The sequence below is a fragment of the Pan paniscus genome, chromosome 18, assembly GCF_029289425.2.
Source record: "Pan paniscus chromosome 18, NHGRI_mPanPan1-v2.0_pri, whole genome shotgun sequence".
Taxonomy (NCBI): Eukaryota; Metazoa; Chordata; class Mammalia; order Primates; family Hominidae; genus Pan; species Pan paniscus.
The window spans coordinates 17,627,024-17,646,096 of NC_073267.2; the positions used below are offsets into that span (position 1 = coordinate 17,627,024).

General features: G+C 46.0%; 1 long non-coding RNA gene across 2 annotated transcripts in view; it reads left to right on the plus strand.

Annotated features, from left to right (window-relative positions):
- The window catches only part of LOC129394305 (uncharacterized), a 34,916-nt gene that overhangs the window by 5,933 nt on the left and 9,910 nt on the right, over nucleotides 1-19,073 (plus strand). The window contains exons 1-4 of one of the 2 annotated variants that reach the window (XR_010110490.1): nucleotides 2,217-3,133; nucleotides 5,896-6,024; nucleotides 10,475-11,955; nucleotides 14,720-14,848. This is a non-coding gene — a long non-coding RNA (uncharacterized LOC129394305). Of the gene's footprint in view, nucleotides 1-2,216; nucleotides 3,134-5,895; nucleotides 6,025-10,474; nucleotides 11,956-14,719; nucleotides 14,849-19,073 lie in introns of those variants that run through there. The other variant, XR_010110491.1, reaches the window with a different exon arrangement.

Below are 19,073 nucleotides of genomic sequence, written 5' to 3' on the forward strand. Positions count from 1 at the left end.
CCTCGTGATCCGCCTGCCTCAGCCTCCCAAAGTGCTGGGATTACAGGCGTGAGCCACCATGCCCAGCGAAATCTAGGGCTGGAACATGGCTGCAGCATATAAATAGAATTGAATTCCATCGTTTTGTTAACCCTGTTTTTTGTTTGTTTGTAGTTGTTGCTGTTTTTGAGACACAGTCTCGCTCTGTCGCCTAGGCTGGAGTGCAGTGGTGCAATCTCGGCTCACGGCAGACTCTGCCTCCTGGGTTCAAACTATTCTCCTGCCTCAGCCTCCCAAGTAGGTGGGACTACAGGCGCCTACCACCACACCCGGCTAATTTTTGTATTTTATTAGAGACAGGGTTTCACCATATTGGCCAGGCTGGTCTGGAACTCCTGACCTTGTGATCCGCCCACCTCGGCCTCCCAAAGTGCTGGGATTACAGGCGTGAGCCACCACACCCAGCCCCTGTTTTGTTTTTGTTTTGCTTGTTTCTTAGGGTTGTTTTTCTATTTATGGTAAAGGCATTGGCTTTCCATTTGTAGCATCAATCGAATATTTCCTGTTAACAATAACCTTATGTCATAGTAAATGGTAAAGGGATTTAAAGCAGTGGTTTTCAGCTGCCAGAGGCCTGAGTGAGTTTGGGCACACTCTGTGTGATCGGGCAGAAGGCCTGTGGGAAGTTTAGCCGAGGACAGGGCCAGGAAAGGTGATGGACAGTGGGGGTCTGTCCTGGTCACCAGGCCCCTGGGTCCTGCCCACCTGCTTGGAGCTCCCCACCCATCACACACGATGCTGCCAAGCCCTCTGGGTATTGTGGGCAAATACCTTAGGAGAGAAGCTGATGAACTTTGTTTCTTGAAATGCACAGATTCCTTGGACATCCCTGAGAGATCAATCATGAAAGTCAACTTGGTTTTCTCCCCCTCATTTGGGTTCAGAATTTAAAGTCCACACACACAGGCAGTAAGATGATATAGATAAGGACATCATCACTCGGTTTCGGATGTTAAAATGTCTAGGTGGGTTAGGGGTGATTTGAGATCACACAACCTTGTGGCACAAAGAGGAATTCCCAGGCCAGAGGGAGACATTTTATTGCCATGTTATGATCTTATCATTGAGTTGAAAGGCAATCTTGTTTCATTTTGGATTCTTTCTTATGTTTATGTCTTATAAGGGCACTTTGAATTTCCAAGCAAATAATAATTTTGAATTAGCTTTTAATCATTGACTTCTAGCACAGTTATATGATCAGAAACATGCTGTGTGATTGGATTGCTCTCAAACATATTGAGATTTGCTGGAACAAAATAAGTCAGGTTAATTTTTGTAAATGTACCATGCCTGCTTAAAATGAATGTATGTACATTTGTTCCTGAGATACAGGTTGATGGGCGGATGGCTACATGGATGTGATGGAGATGTTTTACTATCGGGACCTTCCGCATCCTGCTGATGTTTTGTTGCTTAAGATATGAATGGCTGAGCGGAGGCTGTAAACCCTGGCACTCTGCTTGGGTATGAGGTTCTTCCTGCCATCCTGCCATCATTTGTTTTTTATGTTTTGTCGCCAAAAGTGACCTTGAGGAACCCTGGGAGCTCAGGAAGGAAGGAGCGCCCAGAAGCAGGGACAGGGAGCTGGTTGGGGAGGACCAGAAATCAGGTTTGTGAAGGTTCCAGAGAGGACCTGGCCTTGGGAGGAGCGTGGGGGACTGAGATGGGGGAGGGGTCATTGGAATGATGCGGGCGCTACTTGGAATGTCCATTGTGAGGCACCACCGGGGTCATCAGGGATTGGTGGAGAGGGAGTATGAAGCCCCAGGGTTGCTAAGGGAGGGCCCAGACCGAAGAAGGTTTGGTGGAAAGCAGAACCTTAGTCTCCCTCTAATTGCTCCTAAGCCTCACGCTCCCTTGCCCCGCGTGTCCTGTTGCTTCCCTGATCTTCTCCGTGACCTGTAGCTAAGCCTTCCACCAGCGCTTGAGTACTTAATTTGAACCAGATCCTTTCCCAGACCCTTTCTTCTTCTCCTCCTCCTCCTCCACTTCCTCCAGGTGCCCAACAGCCCCCTTCTCCTCCTTTCCCTTCCCTTACTTCCCCCCTTCCCCTCCCCTTCCCCTCCCCTTACTTCCCCCCTTCCCCTCCCCTTCCCCTCCCCTTCCCCTCCCCCTCGCCTTCCCCTCCCCTTCCCCTCCCCCTCCCCTTCCCCTCCCCCTCCCCTCCTCCTCCCCAACTCAGATCCGGCCCCGGTCCCCGTGCCCTTCCCTCCCCCCTGCCCTAAGCCACCTCCACCTCTGTCCTGGCCGCCTCAGGGCGCCTGAAAGGACCAGGACATGCGGGTGCGGTGGCTGCTCTTTTGGCTCCTCTTTTGGCTCCTGCTGGCATTTATCAGCCATCAGTCCACCTGTGTGAGTGGACGGGTGCTGTGGCTGCTCTTTCGGCTCCTCTTTTGGCTCCTGCTGGGATTTATCAGCCATCAGTCCACCTGTGTGAGTAGACGCTGGACCCGCGTGGTTTCTTCCTTTTTACTGGGCTGTGTCACGCGGCATGAAATGACACAGCTCAGGCCTGTAATCCCAGCACTTTAGGGGGCCGAGGTGGGCAGATCACTTGAGTCCAGGAGTTGAAGACTAGCCAGGGCATCATAGCAAAACCCCATCTCTACAAAAAATTCCAAAAAAGATTAGTCAGGCCTGGTGGTGCGTACCTGTTATCCTAGTTACTGGAGAGGCTGAGGTGGGAGGATCGCTTGGGCCCAGGAGCTGGCCGTTGCAGTGAGCCGAGATGGCCCCGCTGCACTCTTGTCTCTAACAAACAAAACGGACCAAAACGAAGTGAAATGTCATTTGATTTGTGTCATCTGGTTTGATGACTTTTTTTTTTTTTAGACAGAGCTGGAGTGCAGTGGCAAGATCTCGGCTCGCTGCAACCTCCGCTTCCGGGGTTCAAGCAATTGTCCCGCCTCAGCCTCCTGAGTAGCTCTGATTACAACGCCTGGCTAATTTCTGTATTTGTAGTACAGACGGGGTTTCACCATGTTCGCCAGGATAGTCTCCATCTCTTCACCTCGTGATCCGCCTGCCTCGGCCTCCCAGTGCTGGGATTACAGGCGTGAGCCACCGCGCCTGGCCAAACTATATAACCTTAAGTGTAAGTTTACTAACTTTGGAAAGTACATACACCAGCATAAACCAACCCCCTTTCAAGATCTACATTATTTTATTTATTTATTTATTTATTTTTTTGAGACAGTTTCTCCTTTGTTGCCGAGGCTGGAGTGCAATGGGGCAATATCAGCTCACCGCAACCTCTGCTTCCCAGATTCGAGCGATTCTCCTGCCTCAGCCTCCCGAGTGGCTGGGATTACAGACATGTGCCACCACTCCCAGCTAATTTTGTATTTTTAGTAGAGATAGGGTTTCTCCATGTTGGTCAGGCTGGTTTTGAACTCCCGACCTCAGGTGATCCGCCCGCCTCGGCCTCCCAAAGCATTGGGATTACAGGCATGAACCACCGTGCCCAGCCAAGATCTACACTATTATGTCACCCCAGAAAGTGAACTCTCACTCTTCCCAGCCAGTCTCTTTCTTATCCTAGGTTAGCTTGCTTATTCTGGAATTTCGTGTATACAGATGCATGCCATGCCATAGGTACTCTTTTGTGTCTGCTTTATTCTGCTCAACACCATGTTTCTGAAATCATGACCATTGTTGTATGGTTCTCTAAGTCCATCATTTCCATTTCAGACTCAGCATATGCTGAGTTCAACCTGTTGAAGGGCTATCTCTGTTTAATTCACCATCTTGAAAGAAACATTTAAAATTGAGATGTTTTCAAGAATATATAGTTAAATCCTGAGGAATCGATGTAGAAATGTTATCGTCTTCACTCACATAAGAGTCTAATGGAATTAATGTCAACAATCTTAGAGAAATCCCACACTATTCATGCCATTTTCATGATCTCCACCTTGGTAATTTTTTTTTTTTTTTTTTTTTTTTGAGACAGAGTCTCGCTCTGTCACCCAGGCTGAAGTGCAGTGGTGCGATCTCGGCTCACTGCAACCTCTGCCTCCCGGGTTCAAGTGATTCTTCTGCCTCAGCCTCCCAAGTAGCTGGAACTATAGGCGGGTGCCACCATGCCCTGCTAATTTTTTGTATTTTTAGTAGAGATTGGTTTCACCGTGTTAGCTAGGATGGTCTCAATCTCCTGATCTCGCGGTCCACCCACCTCGGCTTCCCAAAGTGCTGGGATTGCAGGCGTGAGCCACCACGCCCGGCCCACCTTGTTAATTTTTAAGCACTAAAATTCGATACTTATTTGTGAATGAAGTAATCTCTTCATTGTATTTTTTTTTTTTTTTTTTTTACTTATGCTGAGCTTTAAATGACAAAGATTCATATAATCCAAGAGAGAAGTATTATTTAGAGGGATTCTTTTACCATGTGATATATAATAAATGCATCCAATGTTATACATCAATTTAAAAAACAAGTAAATAACTAAAGAAAAGATAACTACTGGCCAGGTGCAGTGGCTCACACTTGTATTCCCAGCACTTTGGGAGGCCGAGGCAGGTGGATCATGAGGTCAGGAGTTGGAGACCAGCCTGGCCAAGATGGTGAAACCCTGTTTCTACTAAAAATACAAAAATTAGCCGAGCGTGGTGGCAGGCGCCTGTAATCCCAGTTACTCAGTAGCTGAGGCAGGAGAATCGCTTGAACCCGGGAGGCGGAGGTTGCAGTGAGCTGAGATCATGCCACTGCAATCTAGCCTGGGTGACAGAGCAAGACTTTGTCTCAAAACAAAAAGAAAAGGAAAGATAATTACTTTATACTTAGCTTGTCTTAGCCATGAGTGACGGGCTGCATGTGGCCCAGGACAGTTTTGAATGCAGTTCAGCACAAATTTGTAAACTTTCTTAAAACATTAGGAGATTTTGGCCAGGTACAGTGGCTCATGCCTGTAATCCCAGCACTTTGGGAGGCTGAGGCGGGCAGATTACCTGAGGTCAGGAGTTCGAGACCACCCTGGCCAACATGGCAAAACCCCATCTCTGCAAAAAATAAAACAATTTGCTGAGTGCACTGTCAGGCACCTGTACTCCCAGCTACTCAGGAGGCTGAGGCAGGAGAATCACTTGAACCTGAGAGGCAGAGGTTGCAGTGAGCCGAGAGCACACCACTGCACTCCAGCCTGGGTGACAGAGTGAGACCCCATCTCAAAAAGAAACAACAAACAAAAACAAAAACAAAAACAATGGCCGGGCACGGTGGTTCACACCTGTAATCCCAGCACTTTGGGAGGCCGAGGCAGGCAGATCGCCTGTCGGGAGTTGAAGGCCAGACTGGCCAACATGGTGAAACCTCATCTCTACTAAAAATACAAAAATTAGTCGGGCATGGTGGCAGAGACCTGTAATCTCAGCTGCTCGGGAGGCTGAGGGAGGAGAATGGCTTGAGCCCAGGAGCTGGAGGTTGCAGTGAGCTGAGATTGCACCACTGCACTCCAGCCTGGGCGACTGAGTGGAGCGGAACTCTGTCTCAAAAAAAAAAAAAGAGGTTTTTTTAAGATCATCAGCTGTTGTTAGTGTCAGTGTATGTTATGTGTGGCTCAAGACAACTTTGCTTCTTTTAATATAGGCAGGGAAGTCAAAAGATTGGATATCCCTGCTTTATACCAAGAAAGACAACACCCCACATTTGCAATGCCTAAAAACACTACCAGCCATCTGAAAAACATGAGACTTCTCTAACTTCTGTTCTTTTTTGTAGCAGTGGAATCCCACGGTGATATCTGAGGGATGTGGTTACCTTTTGGAGGAGGTTGACGGTTTCTAAGGATGATTCTTTCTGAGTGAAATATTGTCAGTGTCATTGACCTTTTCATTATTTCAACTATTATTATTCCAGGTTATCAATACTCTGGCTGACCTTCGTCATCGTGGGACTGACTTTGGTGGAAGTCTTTGGTTACTTATCATTACTGTGTTTCTGAGAAGTTATAAATTTGCCATCTCCCTCCGCACAAGTTACCTTTCTGTGAGTATACTAACTTTCTGTAGAGGTATACTTGTAATCACAAATAAGAATAAGTTATATGAAACAATTCACGTTTCTGGACTTCATTATGAATATGTGGTTTTACCCCAAAAATCAGGGAAATGATTTATTAGCATAAGAAATATGAAAATATCTGCCATTTACATTATGAAAATTAAATAGGTCGGTGTTTAATAGAATGTCAACAGAGCTTTTGGTCAAAAATAAGTTTTTTTAACCTTTGTGCTATTTGTCACAAATGGAGTATGAGGTTTCGTCACTTAAATAGGAAAGTCTTTCTAAACTCTTCTGCTTTATAGTTCTATCGTATGGGTGGAAGGAAAACTTCCAATCTCCACTCTGAAGATTCACTGCAGAAATGAGCTGACAACAGACAGCTTAACAGGAAAAGAAAAACATAGAACAGGCATAAACATGGGAACCAGCTGAAAAATGAGACTGCTAGAAGGGCTGGATGGTTGATGCTTAAAGAGCACCCTCTTCTGAGGGGAGAGGGAGATAGATGGAGATGTAGGCCATTTAGAGGGGCAGCAAATGATTTTTAGGGGAAATGAAAGAGCCCAAGGAACAAACAGTTGGCCTGAGACAAAGTTCCTCTGAGGTCATAGGGACGAGGTGACAAACTGCCGGAAGGTGAAGGGCAGAACTGCACTGGGTCTCATGCAGAGAAAGCCCCAGAGAATCTCTTAGAACTGCCCTCCAAGAGAATCAATGAAAAGTGTGTCTGGGCAGGGTAATTTTGAATGACATCATTCAAAGTGCATGTTCCCACTTGCAACTGGAGAGAGATCAGTATGTCAAAAGTCTGTACTTGGTAAGAATTTGGCTGCTAAGTTGTGCCATAATTTGTCTTTTGAGCCTTTTTTCCTTTGGGGAAGTTGAGCTCTACATTTTGTCTTGCCATTCATGACAGTAAAAATGTGGCCGTCTGGGGGCTGAACCTCCTTCTGAACAATGATCCAAGATAAAAGTACTAATACCACAATGCTTTTTTATATTCAAGGGAAGAGGAAGTATGTTTCAGTTTTACCGCCTAGATAATTACACGTCATTTGGCACTGCCTTTCAAGATATGTAGAAAACAGAAAATATATGAGTTATGAAGATATCTAGGCACATTTAACATTCTCTGTGCCACTTAGTCCTGAACAGAGAATTTTCGGTATAAATTGGAGGAAGCTTTTTTTTTTTTTTTTTTTTTCTTTCTTTTCTCACCCCCAAGACGTGTCTCCCTCTGTTGCCCAGGCTGGAGTATAATGGTGTGAGCTCGGCTCACTGCAACCTCCACCTCCTGGCTTCAAGTGATTCCCCTGCCTCAGCCTCTCAAGTAGCTGGGATTACAGGTGCCCACCACCATGCCCAGCTAATTTTTGTATTTTTAGTAGAGTTGGGGTTTTACCATGTTGGCCAGGCTAGTCTCAAAACCCGACCTCAAATGATCCACCCGCCTCAGCCTCCCAAAGTGCTGGGATTACAAGCGTGAGCCACCACGTGAGCCAGGGGAAGTTTTTAAATTTACCACTTTTTAACAATTCCATTTAGGAAAGTTCAGTTGAGCTGTTGGACTTGGACAACTTTGCACCTCTCATCTTTGTCCTTGTCATCTAGTCATCTATACCATTACCTCCTAAGCAGGGACATCATGGGTGCCATGAAGCATTCATGCGTGATGGCATTTCTTTGCCTCTCATTTCTTCGTGTGTTTGACATTTCTCCTAGCTCCAAACTGGGCCAGCTACCTTTCCTATGAAATCTAGCAGTAGCTGTGGGATAGACGTGGTTGCTCTTCTCATCTTTTTAGATTACCCATTGCTTCTCTCGAAATCCTAGTACATGATTTTTTTTTGATCCTATGTGCAGAAATCAGGAAAAAACAAATTCTACAAAGAATTTGAAAGATATTTCAGGCCAGGTGTGGTGGCTCATGCCTGTAATCCCAGCACTTTGGGAGGCTGAGGCAGGTGGATCACTTGAGGTCAGCAGTTCAAGACCAGATGGGCCAACATAGTGAAATCCCATCTCTACTAAAAAGACAAAAATTAGCCAGGCATGGTAGCAGGCACCTGTAATCCCAGCTACTTGGGAGGCCGAGGCACAAGAATCGCTTGAATCTGGGAGGTGGAGGTTGCCGTGAGCCACGGTAGCGCCACTGCACTTCAGCATGGTTGAGTGACACTCCGTCTCAAGAAAAAAGTCATTTCAATGACTACCTCAGGAGATTCATAGGTATCTGACCCACATCTGAGATGGGATTTGCATTGCATTTTAGCTATGATGAGAACAAATATTTAATGTCTTCGAAGATTAAAAGCATACTGTGATAATATGGAAATCTTGGTGGGAATTCAGTCATTAGTGAGAATGTTTTGCGTTAAGTTCAAACCGGCCTCAACGAAGCTGATGTGAGGGAAGGGAAAGTGAACTCTGAGTAGAGCAGGGACAGAAGAAAGATGCTCCAGTGCGGATCAGGAAGGAGCAGGGGGTGAAATGTTACAAATTCTAGAACTCAGAGAGCTGAAGGTAATTACTTCCTTTTCAGGTTGTGAAACATGTTAACCTGTGGTAAAATACTTACAAGATGATAATTACCATCTAACCGTGTTGAAGTGTGCAGTTCAGTTGTGTGAAGTATATTCATGTCATTTTTTTTTTTTTTTTTTTTTTGAGACGGAGTCTCACTCTGTCACCAGGCTGGAGTGCAGTGGTGGGATCTTGGCTCACTGCAACCTCTGCCTCCTGGGTTCAAGCAGTTCTCCTGCCTCAGCCTCCCGAGTAGCTGGGACTACAGGCGTGCGCCACCATGCTCAGCTAATTTTTGTATTTTTAGTAGAGACAGGGTTTCACCATGTTGGTCAGGCTGGTCTTGAACTCCTAACCTCGTGATCCGCCTGCCTCAGCCTCCCAAAGTGCTGGGATTACAGGCGTGAGCCACCATGCCCAGCGAAATCTAGGGCTGGAACATGGCTGCAGCATATAAATAGAATTGAATTCCATCGTTTTGTTAACCCTGTTTTTTGTTTGTTTGTAGTTGTTGCTGTTTTTGAGACACAGTCTCGCTCTGTCGCCTAGGCTGGAGTGCAGTGGTGCAATCTCGGCTCACGGCAGACTCTGCCTCCTGGGTTCAAACTATTCTCCTGCCTCAGCCTCCCAAGTAGGTGGGACTACAGGCGCCTACCACCACACCCGGCTAATTTTTGTATTTTATTAGAGACAGGGTTTCACCATATTGGCCAGGCTGGTCTGGAACTCCTGACCTTGTGATCTGCTCACCTCGGCCTCCCAAAGTGCTGGGATTACAGGCGTGAGCCACCACACCCAGCCCCTGTTTTGTTTTTGTTTTGCTTGTTTCTTAGGGTTGTTTTTCTATTTATGGTAAAGGCATTGGCTTTCCATTTGTAGCATCAATCGAATATTTCCTGTTAACAATAACCTTATGTCATAGTAAATGGTAAAGGGATTTAAAGCAGTGGTTTTCAGCTGCCAGAGGCCTGAGTGAGTTTGGGCACACTCTGTGTGATCGGGCAGAAGGCCTGTGGGAAGTTTAGCCGAGGACAGGGCCAGGAAAGGTGATGGACAGTGGGGGTCTGTCCTGGTCACCAGGCCCCTGGGTCCTGCCCACCTGCTTGGAGCTCCCCACCCATCACACACGATGCTGCCAAGCCCTCTGGGTATTGTGGGCAAATACCTTAGGAGAGAAGCTGATGAACTTTGTTTCTTGAAATGCACAGATTCCTTGGACATCCCTGAGAGATCAATCATGAAAGTCAACTTGGTTTTCTCCCCCTCATTTGGGTTCAGAATTTAAAGTCCACACACACAGGCAGTAAGATGATATAGATAAGGACATCATCACTCGGTTTCGGATGTTAAAATGTCTAGGTGGGTTAGGGGTGATTTGAGATCACACAACCTTGTGGCACAAAGAGGAATTCCCAGGCCAGAGGGAGACATTTTATTGCCATGTTATGATCTTATCATTGAGTTGAAAGGCAATCTTGTTTCATTTTGGATTCTTTCTTATGTTTATGTCTTATAAGGGCACTTTGAGTTTCCAAGCAAATAGTAATTTTGAATTAGCTTTTAATCATTGACTTCTAGCACAGTTATATGATCAGAAACATGCTGTGTGATTGGATTGCTCTCAAACATATTGAGATTTGCTGGAACAAAATAAGTCATGTTAGTTTTTGTAAATGTACCATGCCTGCTTAAAATGAATGTATGTACATTTGTTCCTGAGATACAGGTTGATGGGCGGATGGCTACATGGATGTGATGGAGATGGTTTACTATCGGGACCTTCCGCATCCTGCTGATGTTTTGTTGCTTAAGATATGAATGGCTGAGCGGAGGCTGTAAACCCTGGCACTCTGCTTGGGTATGAGGTTCTTCCTGCCATCATTTGTTTTTTATGTTTTGTCGCCAAAAGTGACCTTGAGGAACCCTGGGAGCTCAGGAAGGAAGGAGCGCCCAGAAGCAGGGACAGGGAGCTGGTTGGGGAGGACCAGAAATCAGGTTTGTGAAGGTTCCAGAGAGGACCTGGCCTTGGGAGGAGCGTGGGGGACTGAGATGGGGGAGGGGTCATTGGAATGATGCGGGCGCTACTTGGAATGTCCATTGTGAGGCACCACCGGGGTCATCAGGGATTGGTGGAGAGGGAGTATGAAGCCCCAGGGTTGCTAAGGGAGGGCCCAGACCGAAGAAGGTTTGGTGGAAAGCAGAACCTTAGTCTCCCTCTAATTGCTCCTAAGCCTCACGCTCCCTTGCCCCGCGTGTCCTGTTGCTTCCGTGATCTTCTCCGTGACCTGTAGCTAAGCCTTCCACCAGCGCTTGAGTACCTAATTTGAACCGGATCCTTTCCCAGACCCTTTCTTCTTCTCCTCCTCCTCCTCCACCTCCTCCAGGTGCCCAACAGCCCCCTTCTCCTCCTTTCCCTTCCCTTACTTCCCCCCTTCCCCTCCCCTTCCCCTTCCCTTCCCCTTCCCCTCCCCAACTCAGATCCGGCCCCGGTCCCCGTGCCCTTCCCTCCCCCCTGCCCTAAGCCACCTCCACCTCTGTCCTGGCCGCCTCAGGGCGCCTGAAAGGACCAGGACATGCGGGTGCGGTGGCTGCTCTTTTGGCTCCTCTTTTGGCTCCTGCTGGCATTTATCAGCCATCAGTCCACCTGTGTGAGTGGACGGGTGCTGTGGCTGCTCTTTTGGCTCCTCTTTTGGCTCCTGCTGGGATTTATCAGCCATCAGTCCACCTGTGTGAGTAGACGCTGGACCCGCGGGGTTTCTTCCTTTTTACTGGGCTGTGTCACGCGGCATGAAATGACACAGCTCAGGCCTGTAATCCCAGCACTTTAGGGGGCCGAGGTGGGCAGATCACTTGAGTCCAGGAGTTGAAGACTAGCCAGGGCATCATAGCAAAACCCCATCTCTACAAAAAATTCCAAAAAAGATTAGTTGGGCCTGGTGGTGCGTACCTGTTATCCCAGTTACTGGAGAGGCTGAGGTGGGAGGATCGCTTGGGCCCAGGAGCTGGCCGTTGCAGTGAGCCGAGATGGCCCCGCTGCACTCTTGTCTCTAACAAACAAAACGGACCAAAACGAAGTGAAATGTCATTTGATTTGTGTCATCTGGTTTGATGACTTTTTTTTTTTTTAGACAGAGCTGGAGTGCAGTGGCAAGATCTCGGCTCGCTGCAACCTCCGCTTCCGGGGTTCAAGCAATTGTCCCGCCTCAGCCTCCTGAGTAGCTCTGATTACAACGCCTGGCTAATTTCTGTATTTTTAGTAGAGACGGGGTTTCACCATGTTCGCCAGGATAGTCTCCATCTCTTGACCTCGTGATCCGCCTGCCTCGGCCTCCCAGTGCTGGGATTACAGGCGTGAGCCACCGCGCCTGGCCAAACTATATAACCTTAAGTGTAAGTTTACTAACTTTGGAAAGTACATACACCAGCATAAACCAACCCCCTTTCAAGATCTACATTATTTTATTTATTTATTTATTTTTTTGAGACAGTTTCTCCCTTGTTGCCGAGGCTGGAGTGCAATGGGGCAATATCAGCTCACCGCAACCTCTGCTTCCCAGATTCGAGCGATTCTCCTGCCTCAGCCTCCCGAGTGGCTGGGATTACAGACATGTGCCACCACTCCCAGCTAATTTTGTATTTTTAGTAGAGATAGGGTTTCTCCATGTTGGTCAGGCCGGTTTTGAACTCCCGACCTCAGGTGATCCGCCCGCCTCGGCCTCCCAAAGCATTGGGATTACAGGCATGAACCACCGTGCCCAGCCAAGATCTACACTATTATGTCACCCCAGAAAGTGAACTCTCACTCTTCCCAGCCAGTCTCTCTCTTATCCTAGGTTAGCTTGCTTATTCTGGAATTTCGTGTATACAGATGCATGCCATGCCATAGGTACTCTTTTGTGTCTGCTTTATTCTGCTCAACACCATGTTTCTGAAATCATGACCATTGTTGTATGGTTCTCTAAGTCCATCATTTCCATTTCAGACTCAGCATATGCTGAGTTCAACCTGTTGAAGGGCTATCTCTGTTTAATTCACCATCTTGAAAGAAACATTTAAAATTGAGATGTTTTCAAGAATATATAGTTAAATCCTGAGGAATCGATGTAGAAATGTTATCGTCTTCACTCACATAAGAGTCTAATGGAATTAATGTCAACAATCTTAGAGAAATCCCACACTATTCATGCCATTTTCATGATCTCCACCTTGGTAATTTTTTTTTTTTTTTTTTTTTTTTGAGACAGAGTCTCGCTCTGTCACCCAGGCTGAAGTGCAGTGGTGCGATCTCGGCTCACTGCAACCTCTGCCTCCCGGGTTCAAGTGATTCTTCTGCCTCAGCCTCCCAAGTAGCTGGAACTATAGGCGGGTGCCACCATGCCCTGCTAATTTTTTGTATTTTTAGTAGAGATTGGTTTCACCGTGTTAGCTAGGATGGTCTCAATCTCCTGATCTCGCGGTCCACCCACCTCGGCTTCCCAAAGTGCTGGGATTGCAGGCGTGAGCCACCACGCCCGGCCCACCTTGTTAATTTTTAAGCACTAAAATTCGATACTTATTTGTGAATGAAGTAATCTCTTCATTGTATTTTTTTTTTTTTTTTTTTTACTTATGCTGAGCTATAAATGACAAAGATTCATATAATCCAAGAGAGAAGTATTATTTAGAGGGATTCTTTTACCATGTGATATATAATAAATGCATCCAACGTTATACATCAATTTAAAAAACAAGTAAATAAGTAAAGAAAAGATAACTACTGGCCAGGTGCAGTGGCTCACACTTGTATTCCCAGCACTTTGGGAGGCCGAGGCAGGTGGATCATGAGGTCAGGAGTTGGAGACCAGCCTGGCCAAGATGGTGAAACCCTGTTTCTACTAAAAATACAAAAATTAGCCGAGTGTGGTGGCAGGCGCCTGTAATCCCAGTTACTCAGTAGCTGAGGCAGGAGAATCGCTTGAACCCGGGAGGCGGAGGTTGCAGTGAGCTGAGATCATGCCACTGCAATCTAGCCTGGGTGACAGAGCAAGACTTTGTCTCAAAACAAAAAGAAAAGGAAAGATAAGATAATTACTTTATACTTAGCTTGTCTTAGCCATGAGTGACGGGCTGCATGTGGCCCAGGACAGTTTTGAATGCAGTTCAGCACAAATTTGTAAACTTTCTTAAAACATTAGGAGATTTTGGCCAGGTACAGTGGCTCATGCCTGTAATCCCAGCACTTTGGGAGGCTGAGGCGGGCAGATTACCTGAGGTCAGGAGTTCGAGACCACCCTGGCCAACATGGCAAAACCCCATCTCCACAAAAAATAAAAAAATTTGCTGAGTGCACTGTCAGGCACCTGTACTCCCAGCTACTCAGGAGGCTGAGGCAGGAGAATCACTTGAACCTGAGAGGCAGAGGTTGCAGTGAGCCGAGAGCACACCACTGCACTCCAGCCTGGGTGACAGAGTGAGACCCCATCTCAAAAAGAAACAACAAACAAAAACAAAAACAAAAACAATGGCCGGGCACGGTGGTTCACACCTGTAATCCCAGCACTTTGGGAGGCCGAGGCAGGCAGATCGCCTGTCGGGAGTTGAAGGCCAGACTGGCCAACATGGTGAAACCTCATCTCTACTAAAAATACAAAAATTAGTCAGGCGTGGTGGCAGAGACCTGTAATCTCAGCTGCTCGGGAGGCTGAGGGAGGAGAATGGCTTGAGCCCAGGAGCTGGAGGTTGCAGTGAGCTGAGATTGCACCACTGCACTCCAGCCTGGGCGACTGAGTGGAGCGGAACTCTGTCTCAAAAAAAAAAAAAAGAGGTTTTTTTAAGATCATCAGCTGTTGTTAGTGTCAGTGTATGTTATGTGTGGCTCAAGACAACTTTGCTTCTTTTAATATAGGCAGGGAAGTCAAAAGATTGGATATCCCTGCTTTATACCAAGAAAGACAACACCCCACATTTGCAATGCCTAAAAACACTACCAGCCATCTGAAAAACATGAGACTTCTCTAACTTCTGTTCTTTTTTGTAGCAGTGGAATCCCACGGTGATATCTGAGGGATGTGGTTACCTTTTGGAGGAGGTTGACGGTTTCTAAGGATGATTCTTTCTGAGTGAAATATTGTCAGTGTCATTGACCTTTTCATTATTTCAACTATTATTATTCCAGGTTATCAATACTCTGGCTGACCTTCGTCATCGTGGGACTGACTTTGGTGGAAGTCTTTGGTTACTTATCATTACTGTGTTTCTGAGAAGTTATAAATTTGCCATCTCCCTCCGCACAAGTTACCTTTCTGTGAGTATACTAACTTTCTGTAGAGGTATACTTGTAATCACAAATAAGAATAAGTTATATGAAACAATTCACGTTTCTGGACTTCATTATGAATATGTGGTTTTACCCCAAAAATCAGGGAAATGATTTATTAGCATAAGAAATATGAAAATATCTGCCATTTACATTATGAAAATTAAATAGGTCGGTGTTTAATAGAATGTCAACAGAGCTTTTGGTCAAAAATAAGTTTTTTTAACCTTTGTGCTATTTGTCACAAATGGAGTATGAGGTTTCGTCACTTAAATAGGAAAGTCTTTCTAAACTCTTCTGCTTTATAGTTCTATCGTATGGGTGGAAGGAAAGCTTCCAATCTCCTCTCTGAAGATTCACTGCAGAAATGAGCTGACAACAGACAGCTTAACAGGAAAAGAAAAACATAGAACAGGCATAAACATGGGAACCAGCTGAAAAATGAGACTGCTAGAAGGGCTGGATGGTTGATGCTTAAAGAGCACCCTCTTCTGAGGGGAGAGGGAGATAGATGGAGATGTAGGCCATTTAGAGGGGCAGCAAATGATTTTTAGGGGAAATGAAAGAGCCCAAGGAACAAACAGTTGGCCTGAGACAAAGTTCCTCTGAGGTCATAGGGACGAGGTGACAAACTGCCGGAAGGTGAAGGGCAGAACTGCACTGCGTCTCATGATGCAGAGAAAGCCCCAGAGAATCTCTTAGAACTGCCCTCCAAGAGAATCAATGAAAAGTGTGTCTGGGCAGGGTAATTTTGAATGACATCATTCAAAGTGCATGTTCCCACTTGCAACTGGAGAGAGATCAGTATGTCAAAAGTCTGTACTTGGTAAGAATTTGGCTGCTAAGTTGTGCCATAATTTGTCTTTTGAGCCTTTTTTCCTTTGGGGAAGTTGAGCTCTACATTTTGTCTTGCCATTCATGACAGTAAAAATGTGGTCGTCTGGGGGCTGAACCTCCTTCTGAACAATGATCCAAGATAAAAGTACTAATACCACAATGCTTTTTTATATTCAAGGGAAGAGGAAGTATGTTTCAGTTTTACCGCCTAGATAATTACACGTCATTTGGCACTGCCTTTCAAGATATGTAGAAAACAGAAAATATATGAGTTATGAAGATATCTAGGCACATTTAACATTCTCTGTGCCACTTAGTCCTGAACAGAGAATTTTCGGTATAAATTGGAGGAAGCTTTTTTTTTTTTTTTTTTTTTCTTTTCTCACCCCCAAGACGTGTCTCCCTCTGTTGCCCAGGCTGGAGTATAATGGTGTGAGCTCGGCTCACTGCAACCTCCACCTCCTGGCTTCAAGTGATTCCCCTGCCTCAGCCTCTCAAGTAGCTGGGATTACAGGTGCCCACCACCATGCCCAGCTAATTTTTGTATTTTTAGTAGAGTCGGGGTTTTACCATGTTGGCCAGGCTAGTCTCAAAACCCGACCTCAAATGATCCACCCGCCTCAGCCTCCCAAAGTGCTGGGATTACAAGCGTGAGCCACCACGTGAGCCAGGGGAAGTTTTTAAATTTACCACTTTTTAACAATTCCATTTAGGAAAGTTCAGTTGAGCTGTTGGACTTGGACAACTTTGCACCTCTCATCTTTGTCCTTGTCATCTAGTCATCTGTACCATTACCTCCTAAGCAGGGACATCATGGGTGCCATGAAGCATTCATGCGTGATGGCATTTCTTTGCTTCTCATTTCTTCGTGTGTTTGACATTTCTCCTAGCTCCAAACTGGGCCAGCTGCCTTTCCTATGAAATCTAGCAGTAGCTGTGGGATAGACGTGGTTGCTCTTTTCATCTTTTTAGATTACCCATTGCTTCTCTCGAAATCCTAGTACATGATTTTTTTTTGATCCTATGTGCAGAAATCAGGAAAAAACAAATTCTACAAAGAATTTGAAAGATATTATTTCAGGCCAGGTGTGGTGGCTCATGCCTGTAATCCCAGCACTTTGGGAGGCTGAGGCAGGTGGATCACTTGAGGTCAGGAGTTCAAGACCAGATGGGCCAACATAGTGAAATCCCATCCCTACTAAAAAGACAAAAATTAGCCAGGCATGGTAGCAGGCACCTGTAATCCCAGCTACTTGGGAGGCCGAGGCACAAGAATCGCTTGAATCTGGGAGGTGGAGGTTGCCGTGAGCCACGGTAGCGCCACTGCACTTCAGCATGGTTGAGTGACACTCCGTCTCAAGAAAAAAGTCATTTCAATGACTACCTCAGGAGATTCATAGGTATCTGACCCACATCTGAGATGGGATTTGCATTGCATTTTAGCTATGATGAGAACAAATATTTAATATCTTCGAAGATTAAAAGCATACTGTGATAATATGGAAATCTTGGTGGGAATTCAGTCATTAGTGAGAATGTTTTGCGTTAAGTTCAAACCAGCCTCAACGAAGCTGATGTGAGGGAAGGGAAAGTGAACTCTGAGTAGAGCAGGGACAGAAGAAAGATGCTCCAGTGCGGATCAGGAAGGAGCAGGGGGTGAAATGTTACAAATTCTAGAACTCAGAGAGCTGAAGGTAATTACTTCCTTTTCAGGTTGTGAAACATGTTAACCTGTGGTAAAATACTTACAAGATGATAATTACCATCTAACCGTGTTGAAGTGTGCAGTTCAGTTGTGTGAAGTATATTCATGTCATTTTTTTTTTTTTTTTTTTTTTGAGACGGAGTCTCACTCTGTCACCAGGCTGGAGTGCAGTGGTGGGATCTTGGCTCACTGCAACCTCTGCCTCCTGGGTTCAAGCAGTTCTCCTGCCTCAGCCTCCCGAGTAGCTGGGACTACAGGCGTGCGCCACCATGCTCAGCTAATTTTTGTATTTTTAGTAGAGACAGGGTTTCACCATGTTGGTCAGGCTGGTCTTGAACTCCTAACCTCGTGATCTGCCTGCCTCAGCCTCCCAAAGTGCTGGGATTACAGGCGTGAGCCACCATGCCCAGCGAAATCTAGGGCTGGAACATGGCTGCAGCATATAAATAGAATTGAATTCCATCGTTTTGTTAACCCTGTTTTTTGTTTGTTTGTAGTTGTTGCTGTTTTTGAGACAGAGTCTCGCTCTGTCGCCTAGGCTGGAGTGCAGTGGTGCAATCTCGGCTCACGGCAGACTCTGCCTCCCGGGTTCAAACTATTCTCCTGCCTCAGCCTCCCAAGTAGGTGGGACTACAGGCGCCTACCACCACACCCGGCTAATTTTTGTATTTTATTAGAGACAGGGTTTCACCATATTGGCCAGGCTGGTCTGGAACTCCTGACCTTGTGATCCGCCCACCTCGGCCTCCCAAAGTGCTGGGATTACAGGCGTGAGCCACCACACCCAGCCCCTGTTTTGTTTTTGTTTTGCTTGTTTCTTAGGGTTGTTTTTCTATTTATGGTAAAGGCATTGGCTTTCCATTTGTAGCATCAATCGAATATTTCCTGTTAACAATAACCTTATGTCATAGTAAATGGTAAAGGGATTTAAAGCAGTGGTTTTCAGCTGCCAGAGGCCTGAGTGAGTTTGGGCACACTCTGTGTGATCGGGCAGAAGGCCTGTGGGAAGTTTAGCCGAGGACAGGGCCAGGAAAGGTGATGGACAGTGGGGGTCTGTCCTGGTCACCAGGCCCCTGGGTCCTGCCCACCTGCTTGGAGCTCCCCACCCATCACACACGATGCTGCCAAGCCCTCTGGGTATTGTGGGCAAATACCTTAGGAGAGAAGCTGATGAACTTTGTTTCTTGAAATGCACAGATTCCTTGGACATCCCTGAGAGATCAATCATGAAAGTCAACTTGGTTTTCTCCCCCTCATTTGGGTTCAGAATTTAAAGTCCACACACACAGGCAGTAAGATGATATAGATAAGGACATCATCACTCGGTTTCGGATGTTAAAATGTCTAGGTGGGTTAGGGGTGATTTGAGATCACACAACCTTGTGGCACAAAGAGGAATTCCCAGGCCAGAGGGAGACATTTTATTGCCATGTTATGATCTTATCATTGAGTTGAAAGGCAATCTTGTTTCATTTTGGATTCTTTCTTATGTTTATGTCTTATAAGGGCACTTTGAGTTTCCAAGCAAATAGTAATTTTGAATTAGCTTTTAATCATTGACTTCTAGCACAGTTATATGATCAGAAACATGCTGTGTGATTGGATTGCTCTCAAACATATTGAGATTTGCTGGAACAAAATAAGTCATGTTAGTTTTTGTAAATGTACCAT